Genomic DNA, 11,858 nt, shown 5'->3' with positions numbered 1-11,858 from the left:
GCGCTGGAAATCGACGGCCTGGGAAAGCTGCCTGGCCCGGGCATCATTTTCAGGTACCCATCCAAACAAGCCCCAAAGGCAGCATCGTGTGCGATGGATCGGTGATGGATCGGTGCAAGTTAGGGCCTGTATGAATCCATATCCATTAGCACTAAAAATTAATCCCAATGGATCTAAACAAGCCTGTTAGTAAGCATACTAATTATTAGCCGAATGTTGCTAAGTATTAGTTTTATTAGCTAAATGCTGCCAACTATTAGTTTTAGCATATCCCAACTTATTTGGGACTGACAAGCTTTGTTATTGTTATTGTGTTGTTATTGTTGTTTGGAATTGCTAATAAGTGCTAATAGTTTATACATAATTTCAACTAAGTATCTAACCACCTATTATGGGCTAGATCTAAACACCTCACTTCTAAAAATTAGCTAGCTATTAGCTAACTAATTTTTAATACTAATGAATCTAAACTGACTCTTAGTCAACCGAGAAGTAAGCTGCCTTAGCCACCTACACCTTCCTAAGCACTGAACTCAAAATATATCTCGCGGACCAAAAGAATATCACGATTTTGTACATTTACAAGCTCCAGAATAGTATTAGTACATCATACTTTTACATTCCTAACCTATCCTGTGTGGTCACCGAACTTACTGTGTTGTTTCCATTGCTCGAATTTCTGGCAGGGTGAGACACGACACAAATTAGAAAATAACAATTTCAACCTAATTTCAATCTTGCATATTACTTTGCCATCAATTATTTCCCTATATGAGATGAGATCAACGTCTGGAGATCCAAGTTGTGCAGCAAAGATTGAGAAACCTTCAACGGAAAGTATGACTTTCAGTCAAGAATCATGCATGCATCCTCCTTTCTTATAATTAGGCACTTGCACGAGCTCAGGAAGCAAGAAACTATGGTTCCTACCATCAATGCATTGTAGGCATACACAAATAGAGTTACAGACAAATGCTCATTGCAACGCTCTCAAAATGGAGGGTGTGAGTACTGAGTAGGCAATCCATATACCCATTCTCGGTGATACAGTAGAGGCGTTGGTGGCGGACATTATCATGGGATTGCGGCATGGCGCTAGCGTAGGTGTGGGGCATGGAGTATGCGCGAGGGTTGAGGTGTGCGATCTATGTGTTAGAGCGAGGAGGGCCACGTGCCGGCAAAAAAATCGCCGAACGGGGGATAGGTATCACAAGAGAGTGTTTTGGTATTGCCAGATAGATAATGTCATTAGACGCTTTTTATTTGCAGAGAAGAAATTCACTTGGCCCGCAAACAAAACATGGACCTGATTTACCACCCCCACACTATTCAAATCAATTCTATTCATAATTGAGGTTGTTTGCCAGCCTTTTCAATTCATGAAAATAATCATGACAAACTATCTCCTAGCAAATTCTAAGCTTAAATCACAACTTGTACCAGTTCAAGGAGAAAGAGAAACAAGAAAATCTTTTGTCATAGCGATGATTTGATCTGGATTTTTTGCATCCATATTTGATCTAGTTTGAACCATTGATTCTTTCCTGAGAAACAAAGACTTCTACCACCAGGTTATTGATGTAGTTCTGATTAAAAACAAAACATATTCTTATTACTTAAAACCTAGATCAGCTAATCAAAATCGTGAACTGAACTCTCGAACAGTTTGTTATCCAATCTAAATAAATATATCTCTATAATCCCAGACGAAGGCAACCATGTGAAAAATAGAGAGGTATCCGTCATAATAATCATCAGCGGATAGAGGAGTCATTGACACATTGGCAACTAACTCCTTACCAATTTTAACAAGAATGAGAGATTTTTATGGGTCCTCAAAGGAAGTAATGGATCTCGATGTTAGCTATAGCAACACATAAACAATATGAAAAAATGATATATTTACGTGTAAATATTTCTAAGCTTTGCAACGAGAGAAAAAAAATCAATGTTATAATTTAATCCACAGGCTTAATGGGACATTGTCATATACTGGGGCGAAGCCATGTTGATCTTGCCTGGTGCCCATGCACCAGGGTAAAAAAAATTTACCACTAACTACATAAATTTTCACCATGTATTGCTACCAGATTAATGTATGTCTCCTTAGTAGTGCACCACCATGAATTTAGAGTTGGCTTCGCCCCTGGTCATATATTGCCAATATTAATTTATATTATGCATGTCATAGTCATTTTTAAATTTTATATATAGAAGGGATAACACATAAATAGATATATACTATTCATGTCGTCGTTTTCGATGAATGTACAACACACGGGCACGTTTGCCGGTAGATAAAAGAAGACTTGTTGCATGATCATGGTGATACTGAACTTATGTAATCTTGAAGTACGTCAAGAGAAAAACTGCAGAGAGCATTCAGGTTCGTTGTCTTTAACACTTGAACACAATGTCTTAGCCTTTATGCATGTTTGTGGGCTTCAACACTTAAACACAATACACAAGGTTTGTTAGTTGGTATTTGGATATCACAGAACACTATCGTAATCCAATTAGGGTGAGTTCTGACATCCTGCATGGCCCACTTGTGGGTCCATCTTATGTAGCTTATTTGTCATCACTGATGTGAGAGAGCCACATCAGCTGCCTTGTGGTGCTTCCTCTCCACTATATCAGGCCAAAACAGGTGGCTGCAAATCATAATCAGTCCTCTATAGCTAATAGTAATAGCCGTAATTTCTTTTGGGAAAAAAGCAGCAACCCCCATATATAGTTACCCTTCTTGAGATCCCTCTTTTGCTTTCACCAAATCTCTTTGGATAGCAATGATGTGGTGCACACGCAGGGAAAAGGTGGTTGACAAGGATAACTGCTGACAGATGGCATGCCATGTGATGGTAAGTGGTAACTAACAAGTACAGTAACAAGTAACAAACCAAGAACTCAAATTTGTGATTTGACATGGTAAGGTAGATGGATCACGGGAACCACAAAGCTTGGGTTGGGCCACAGAGCGCGAGGAGGGAGGGACAGATGTGAGCTGTGAGGGGGACAAGGTTAATCTATTTTTTTACAATTTGACTCTTTTTCTAAAGAAAATTTACGTTTGGCCCCCTGGAAGACTTAAACTCATCTTTGGACCCTGAGGGTTGGCGCCAAGACTCATGGCGCCGAGGTAACACGTCTCGGCGCCACAGATCTTGGCGTCGAGGTGCCTGGCCGACCACAGCAGGCCATCCTAGGTGGCGTTCACGTGGCCGGTACCTCGGCGCCACAGATGGCGCCGAGCATTGATTCAAAACCCGCGGCCACGGCCACGGCCGCTGCTCTCTCTCTCGCACGCTCTGTCTCTGCCTCTGCCTCTCACCGCCGCTGTGTCCGTGACGCCGTCGGCCACGCCTCCTTCGCCGGCGGCAGGCCACAGCCCGCCGTCCGGGCCCTGCGCCCCCTGCCCCTCCGGGCCCCTGCACCCCCATCGCCGTGTGAATCCCGGCCGCCCTCATCGCCCCTTCCCTCCTCCTCATCTCTGTCTGGCGGTGAGGGTGGCCCGCCACCGCTCGCCGAAGCTCCCACCGGCCGGCTGGCCTCCGGACCCTGCACCCCCCTTCCCCTCTGGGCCCCTGCGCCCCCCTGCCAGGTAATTTAGTTAATCTACTTTAGGTAATTTAGTTAGTAATTTTTTAGAATATTTAGCAAATTTAATTACATAGGTTGAAAGTTAGATGCTTATTTATTTAGTTATATTATATACTTAGGAATATATGTATGCAACTTATTTAGTTAGATTAGATTGTTAGAGACATAATTAGGGAGTTAGTTACCTATTGATTTAGTTAGCTAGTTAGTAAGTGTAGTTACCAAATCTATTATCTTGTTATAGAGATAGTTAGATAGTTAGATACTTATTTGTTTAGGTCGATAGTTAGGTAATTTAGTTAGCAAATGTAGTTAGATATTATGGTTAGCTATCTTATAATAATATACCCGTAATAACTTGGTTGATGTGCATACCAACTAGATGGACCGTATTTATCCGCATGCGGAGTATATCTACTACCTGTAGGACCGTATCTTCGATCTAGAAAGGAAAGTTAGCAGTGGTTACAAGGACGACGAACAGAAAGACAGCAACAATGGTGCTAGTTCATAGGAGGCACTCTGCAATGATCCATATTGCATCTGCCCTAATCACAGGAACAAGGGTCCTTCGCCGCCACCCCCGCCGCCACCACCACCAACAGTAGGAGGATACTTTAGAGAAGGTGCAACACAATTTGCTATGCGGCCACACTACTAGGACAAACCAATATTTTTAATGGGCGACATCCATGTGTTTGTTTTTTTTATTTAATCATCTAAGGCATGTTAGGGTTAGTCGAAGAAAATATGTACCCTTGTTTGGCACATGTTCTCACATGCCATTTCATGTGCTTATTGTTTGTTTCAATTACCTAAGGCATGTTAGGTTTAGTCCAGGATCTCAGTACCCTAGTTTGGTATATGTTATCACATGCCATTTCATGTGTTGTGTGTGTTGAATTAGGTAATCCACTACTTCGTTACGTTTTATTTGCACTGCGTGAGCTCGTTTCACTACCTATGCAATATTAAACTCAATATTATGACAACAAATAATGAAACCAACGACACTATGAAAGGTCCAATAATAGAGCACATTAATCAACATAACAACATTTGAAGTACACGACGACAAACTAAAAGTGCATTACATGACAACACAATGCAAAATCCAAGATTAGACAACATTGTTCGTGAATATACCATAGAACTAGCAAGTTATGAAGACTACTGAGTGCAACGAGGCCACTTTTCCTTCCTCTGGGCATCAGGGTTCTCCTCCATCACTGCCTTCGCTCGCTGCACATGCTCAAGCTTTCTCTCCCTCTCCTCCCTGTGTGTGAAGCAACACGCCTCCTTTCCTCCTCTTCCTTGTGCTCCTTTTCTAGAGCCTCCTCCCTGCGTCTCTTCTCCATCATCTCCTTGTCCTCTGCCTCCCACCGTAACCGTTTTGCATCCACTCCTTGTCTTCCGGCTTGATCTCAGTGTCGATCCACTACTCAAAATCACAGAGCGGTGGAGGGGTCTGCAACAAATGTAATTGTTACAAAACAAATAAATCTTGCAAGACTTCATTTGACATAAAAAATATTAAACAACATTAATTTCTCACCATCTTGTTAATGTGGCGCTGACGAAGTGTAGGCTCAAACGCAAAATTGGCACACATCCAATACCTCTGCCTATACGTGTCCTCTTTATCGGACTTGGCTACCTTGCAAGGATCGCCGCAAAAGCATATGGGCACTGGAACACCACTAGGCAGAGGCAACGGGTCGAAGGCATTTCCGATCATCCGACCATAACTACAATTGAACCAAATTTGTTCTAAGAACCGAAGGCAATGAACATTAAACCATAAACCTAGGGTTTTTCTATTTGTTGCACATAAATGAAAACATAATATAACACGATGATAAGAGATTACATTGGCTTACTAGCTTTACCACGCCTTGGCATCCTACCGTCACATAATACAAACAAAAAAATCACTTCAAACATTAGGTACTAACGTATCTAGGGTTGCAAAATAGACGTAATATATACCAAATCAATGCGTAAAATTTGATAAGGAGAGAGAGGATACCTTGCTCACGAAGATGTATGGATCAAATCCAAGTATCCAAGGTCAAATCCATCGATTCATGAGATTGGGCGGGTTAGGAAGAGGAAGAAACCTAGAGGGGGGAGGAAGAAATGAGAGTAGCGTCGGCAAGGGGAACTTGGTTTCGGGGTTTGAATCAATGTTCGGCGCCAGAATACATGGCGCCGAGCTCGGCGCCAAGATCTGTAGCGCTGAGGTACCGACCACGTGAACGCCACCTAGGATGGCCTGCTGTGCTCGGCCAGGCACCTCACGCGTCAAGATCTGTGGCGCCGAGACGTGTTAACTCGGCGCCATGAGTCCTGGCGCTGACCCCCAGGGTCCAAAGATGAGTTTAAGTCTCCAGGGGGCCAGACGTAAATTTTCTTCAAAAAAGGGTCAAATTGTAAAAAAATTAAGCAAGGTTAAGACCAAGTTGCAGGTTTGGGCCATGTCAAACCTGTTGAATGTCGATTCATTGTCGTAGTTTATTTGGTTAGCATCACATGATACAGTGTTCTTTCTGTTCTAGATTATATAAGGACTATTCTAAATTTTTAGAAAAAAAATTATGTCAGCATCTGCAAGTCCAAATAAACATACTATTAAGGCATAATTTATGGAGAATTTGATAAAACTACTTTGATGCTTTAGATATTGATGTATTTTTATAATCTTGATTAAAGTTAGAGAAACTTGGAGTGGAACAAAACAGGAGAGTATGAAAAAGAGAGCTACTTATTGCTTCCTTGATATACTTGTATCTTTATATTATATATAAGAAGATATATATAAGCATACATAGCTTTACATACAAGGTGAAGAAGGTACGCACGCATATATAAGATGTCAAGCTTATTTTATTTCAAAAGAACTCGTCTCTAGAAAAAGCGAAATGTTTATCTATCATCCATAAATAGAACCATAGGTCCCGTTCGGCTTGCTGAATTTTGGCTAAAACTGGTTGAAAAACACTATTCTGGCTGAATTGTTGTGAGAGAAAAACACTGTTCCGGCTGAAAAAAGAAGCTGAACAAGTCGGCTTCTGGGTAAGCCGAACGGGGCATAGGATTATTTATTTTAAGATGAGTAGTCATGGCAACAGCTCATTGACATATCCACTTGCTTTCTTGGACGTTTCTATCATCTATAACATCCTATATGTGGTTCTTTTTTTATTATTAAAATTTTCTAGTTGAATTGTGGCAGCCATTGCTAGTTGCATCTACTTGGTTCTATCATCTATATTTTTTTTATTAAAAGTGATGCAGGGCCAGGCTAGTTGCATCCATCCTACTATATTCCTATTGCAACAGAGCGGACCTGATTCAAGCTCGGAGGATGAAACCGACTTCACGATGCTGCCTGGCTGGGTGGTGAGAAGGGGCCATTTCCACATCATCGGAGTAACTCTCTCCTCAATAATGCTTCATCTTCAGTCCTCCCTTTATTCTTTTTTCCCCTGTGTGTGTGTGTGTGTGTGTGTGTGTGTGTGTGGGGGGGGGGGGGGGGGATTCAAGCTCGGAGGATGAAACCGACTTCACGATGCTGCCTGGCTGGGTGTTGTGGTGGTGAGAAGGGGCCGTTTCCACATCATCGGAGTAACTCTCTCCTCAATAATGCTTCATCTTCAGTCCTCCCTTTATTTCTTTTTTTCCCTGTGTGTGTGTGTGTGTGTGTGTGGGGTGGGGGGGGGGGGGGGGGGGGGGGGGGAGTCGGGGGTGCAATCTTAACTTTTTTGGCAATCAGAATTACTGATTTTCTTGATGGTTTACATCAATATAATATAATACTTCTTTGGTTCTAAGTTACAAGACATTTTGATTTTTTATAGTTATGTTAGTTCTACTATGTATCTTAGACATATAATCTAAGTGCATAGCAAAAATCATGTTTCTAAAAAAGTCAAAATATCTTATAATTTATAATAGAGGGAGTAATCGTCAACTTAAACATGTATGCAATAAAAGGATGGAATCGGACATTTTTAGCTGATATATACCGGAAAAAAATTCAGTGAAGATGACAGATTGACGAAGTGGATTGACTGAATTTAAATCTGTATACCATGTGATGGTCAATGGAATTGCTATACTGCACTAAACATCTAGGGTTCACTTTAATAATGATGTCACTATGTCAGTATAGTGGATCCATGTGCAGATCCTTGTAATATGGTTAGAAAAAACAGAGTGAGTGGAACAGTGGGGTCACTTGAGCTGCGGCCACGGAAAGGATCCACCGCACCGGAAGCACGAGAGGGCAGACCAGCGAAAGCGTGTCCCTCTTGGCGTTTAAACACGCGATGGATCGTTAGTGGCCAATTGGCCATGTCTTCTGTAGACAGTTAACGCACTGCTGCTTAACTGCCAACAACAACTCTGTACGTGTTCCCATCTACTCGGACAGAAACAGCGGCATAAATGGATCTAGTTCTTTTATATGATCTATAATCAGTTTGTTGGTTTCAGTCAGGGCTTATCAGTCAGCCAACAATATTTTTCTCTCATAATAAACTAGCACCAGCTGAGCTTATCAGCCTAGAAACCAACCAGCGAACAGGCCGAATATTTGCAAGATCCGGAAAGGTGTTCCTGAATATTGACTCACGTGAGATAGGGTCATCAGTATCTATCAACTTTAGCCACAGTGTCACCTTTGTTTTAACTTTTAAGTCAACATATCTTAAGTTTAACTAAATTATAATTATAATAAAGAAAAGTATCATTATTTATGACACTAAATAGAGTAGGTATAATATTTTATGATAAATCTAGTGACACTTAAATGGTATCATAAATTTTGGTAAGTTTTATACGAACTTAATTAAATTTGAGATAGTTTTACTTAAAAACAAAGATAGATGCTTTTCATGGGACGCAGTAATGCACTAGCCAAATGATATAACATATAAAGTCGAATCACAGGTATTAGTATTTGCATACCTTGCTGACTTTTTATTAATCTGGCTAAAGCGAGTAGTATATGAAACTGAACCATGAGTGCTAAAATTTGCATTTGGTGCTAAATTTGTAGGTGCAACCTCCGCTCTAGTAGCATATTGTGCACCATATAAGGATTGAGAGTCATTGGCAGACACACACCACGATACTAGAACGTTCGAATCGTAGACCGGTGAGCCCTCGGCAAAAATGTGCACACCAGACAGTCTGGTGGTGGCGGATTTGAGCACACTGGACAAACCACCGCAGCGCTGGAATGCGTAGATCGCAAACCGGTGAACCCTCGGCCAAAATGCCCATCGGGGCTAGTGCACTTAGGGTTGTTTTAAGAGTAAATATCGTGCTCACGTGACGAAGAACGACTAGTTTACAATCAAACTAGCAAAGGCCGCTAAAGTTCTCATCTAGAGGGACCTCGTCAAGGTGTGGATGTTGCCAGTGTGTGCACTAGGTCGGCTAACAAGCCTAGGATGCCATCTATGTCCATGGAGCTATGTAGATGAACAACAATAGAGGTTTGAAAGAGAGATTAGGGTTTATATAACTAAAAAGGTAAATGCATAGTAGATTGGATTGATTGGATACCGTTTGTCAGTCGTTCATATTTATAGGGTGCAAAGTCTATCCCAGAGGTAGTCAAAATACATCAAGAAAAATCGACCCAGGCCTTGTTTAGATCACCTCCAAATTCCAAGTTTTTTCACTCTCTCTCCATCACATCAATTTTTAGCCGCTTGCATGGAGTATTAAATATAGGTAAAAAAAATAACTAATTACACAGTTTAGTTGGAAATCACGAGATGAATCTTTTGAGCCTAATTGGTCCACGATTGGACAATATTTGCCAAATAAGACGAAAGTGGTACTATTCATCAGGTTCAGAAAACTTGCGATCTAAACAAGGCCCCAATGTGAATCCATCTCAGATCAGGTACGCACACAACACGCACACTAGATCATTTGATGCGTGTATTCGGCGCCAACTATCAATTTTGACTGCGAACACTAACTAATCATATTTCTAATGGTCATGACATAGTATTGAACTACGAGATTCATTAAGCAACTTCGATTTACAGAGAATTTAGTAAAGGGTACGGTACAGGAACATGTTTTTGCATACACCGAGGCAAGCTTTATCCGGTGCCAAGTGGTGCGGCACAGGAACGCAGAAACGATGGATGGAAACGGACAGAAACCATGGATGGAAACGGAGGACGAAAGGAGCGGGCGTACAGCTTCTTATCGTTGTAATAAATTCGATCCGGCCGGTATGGTCCTGAATTTGATCGTATCAGTGGGACTGCTGGGAGCGTATCCAAACCATATCCAACCATATGGGCACCGAAAATGACGCACGGATATATAGGCTAGTGGTACTAGGTCAGAACTAGAACAGGGGACCATGTCACCTGAGGACGCCACACACAACAAGAGCACTATATTCCCGGCTTTGCCGGACCTATAGTTCATGTTTTCAAAAAAAAAAAAAAAAAAAAAAAAGAAGAGCTGGCATAGTTGCCACCCGGCGAGATTGAAAGCTACCGTGTCTACTCCTTAGGTCATACTAGAGCTCCTCATGCATGCATATATATAATTTTGACTTCATGGTCCTTTGAGAGATATTTCTATCGAGATACTCACGTATGTGTTTACTTGCAAAGCAGATATTTTTGGTACCTCCCCCGTGGCCACACCGGGCCTAAGAGCATCTCCAACTGTGTAGGAAAACATTAATTCCAAAATTTTGGTTTTGCAACATTTTTAATAAGTATTAAAAAGAAAAAACAACCCTTTCATCGATAGTTTCCAATAATTTGCTCATACAAAATAAAAAGCAAACCCACTTTATAATTTTTGGTTGCAGGGGCGAAGCCAGGTTGATCTTGCCCGGTGCCCATGCACTAGGGTAAAAAAAATTACCACTAACTACATAAATTTTCACCATTGCTACCAGATTAATGTATGTCTCCTTAGTAGTGCACCACCATGAATTTAGAGTTGGCTTCGCCCCTGTTTGGTTGCCGCCTGTGCCACGGCGACATCACCACTATTGCTGCCGCCAGCCGCCCCACACCTGCGCACCTTGCCCCCTCCCTCACCTAACTCACACTAAGAGCATCTCCAAGAGTTCCCAATAAAGTCTCCCAATCTAGGATTTTTGACAAGATTGGAGAAAGCCATCTCTAACAATTTCCAATATTCCACCTTCCAATCTTTTGGCACTTGGAAAAAATCACCCATACGTGCCGATAAATCCATGCACCTCCAGTCACACATATCCCCCTGCATCGCGCGTTTCCCCGTTCATGGCCACCGTAGGCAGACGCGCTCTAATAGATCGAGCAACACGCCCACCTCCCGGAGACGAAGGACGTCACGGACATGGTGTTCGAGGTGGGTGACAAGGTATTCGCCGCACACAAGCTGGTGCTCGCTGCCGGGTTGACGGTCTTGTAGGCCAACTTCTTTGCCGTGGCCAAGGAGAAGGCCACGGGCTATGTGCACATCTGCGACATGCACCTAGACGTGTTCGAGGCCTTGCTGAACTACGTGTACACCGGCTCACTGCCGGTGACCAGTGGCGGTGGAGGCGCATAGGAAGAAGAGTGGTGGCGGTGGTCGTGGTGGCCCAGGACTTGCTCAGCCTGCTCGTGGTCGTGGACGATATGGCCTCCGAGATGTGTTGGCGGTCCTTAACTTCTTTTATTAACCGCCAACTATCACATAAAATGAACCAATATTGACATCAAACTTAGAATTAAGGCTTATAACTAATCAATTCCACAAGTCTTGTTGATTTACTATTTGCAGGTGGACATGTCCGAATAACAGAGAAAACATGCCCAAAGTATACAAGAAACACAACATTATAGACATCCGACATGAGCCCAAGGGGAGAAGACTTACTACCGGGCCAAACAAAGGCCTAACAAGGTGGAGAACAAGACCAAATTCAGATTAAACCAGCTCCAATTGGCGCAAAACTTCCACAGGGCCACTCTAGAAGATCGAAGAATATCCCTCATCGAAACTGGACTCAAGGTGGGCCAATCAGGGTGCGGCCGCACCCATGGTTAGGTCGCACCCCTGCTGGTCTCCCTCAGGACCAACCTTGACCAGGTGCTTCTTACCGCCTCTCTAAGGTTTGTTGCGGCGGGGGTTACCTAAACATAGATAGGCAAACTGACCTCCCCTTGCTCCACCGTCTCAATGCATGGAGGCATGCAAAGAAGCACAACTCCACTCCATCTCCACCATTGATCTTA

Source organism: Miscanthus floridulus, chromosome 16 (assembly GCF_019320115.1).
Source record: "Miscanthus floridulus cultivar M001 chromosome 16, ASM1932011v1, whole genome shotgun sequence".
Taxonomy (NCBI): domain Eukaryota; kingdom Viridiplantae; phylum Streptophyta; class Magnoliopsida; order Poales; family Poaceae; genus Miscanthus; species Miscanthus floridulus.
The sequence above is the reverse complement of the archived record's forward strand: the minus strand, read 5'-3'. Positions refer to the sequence as shown.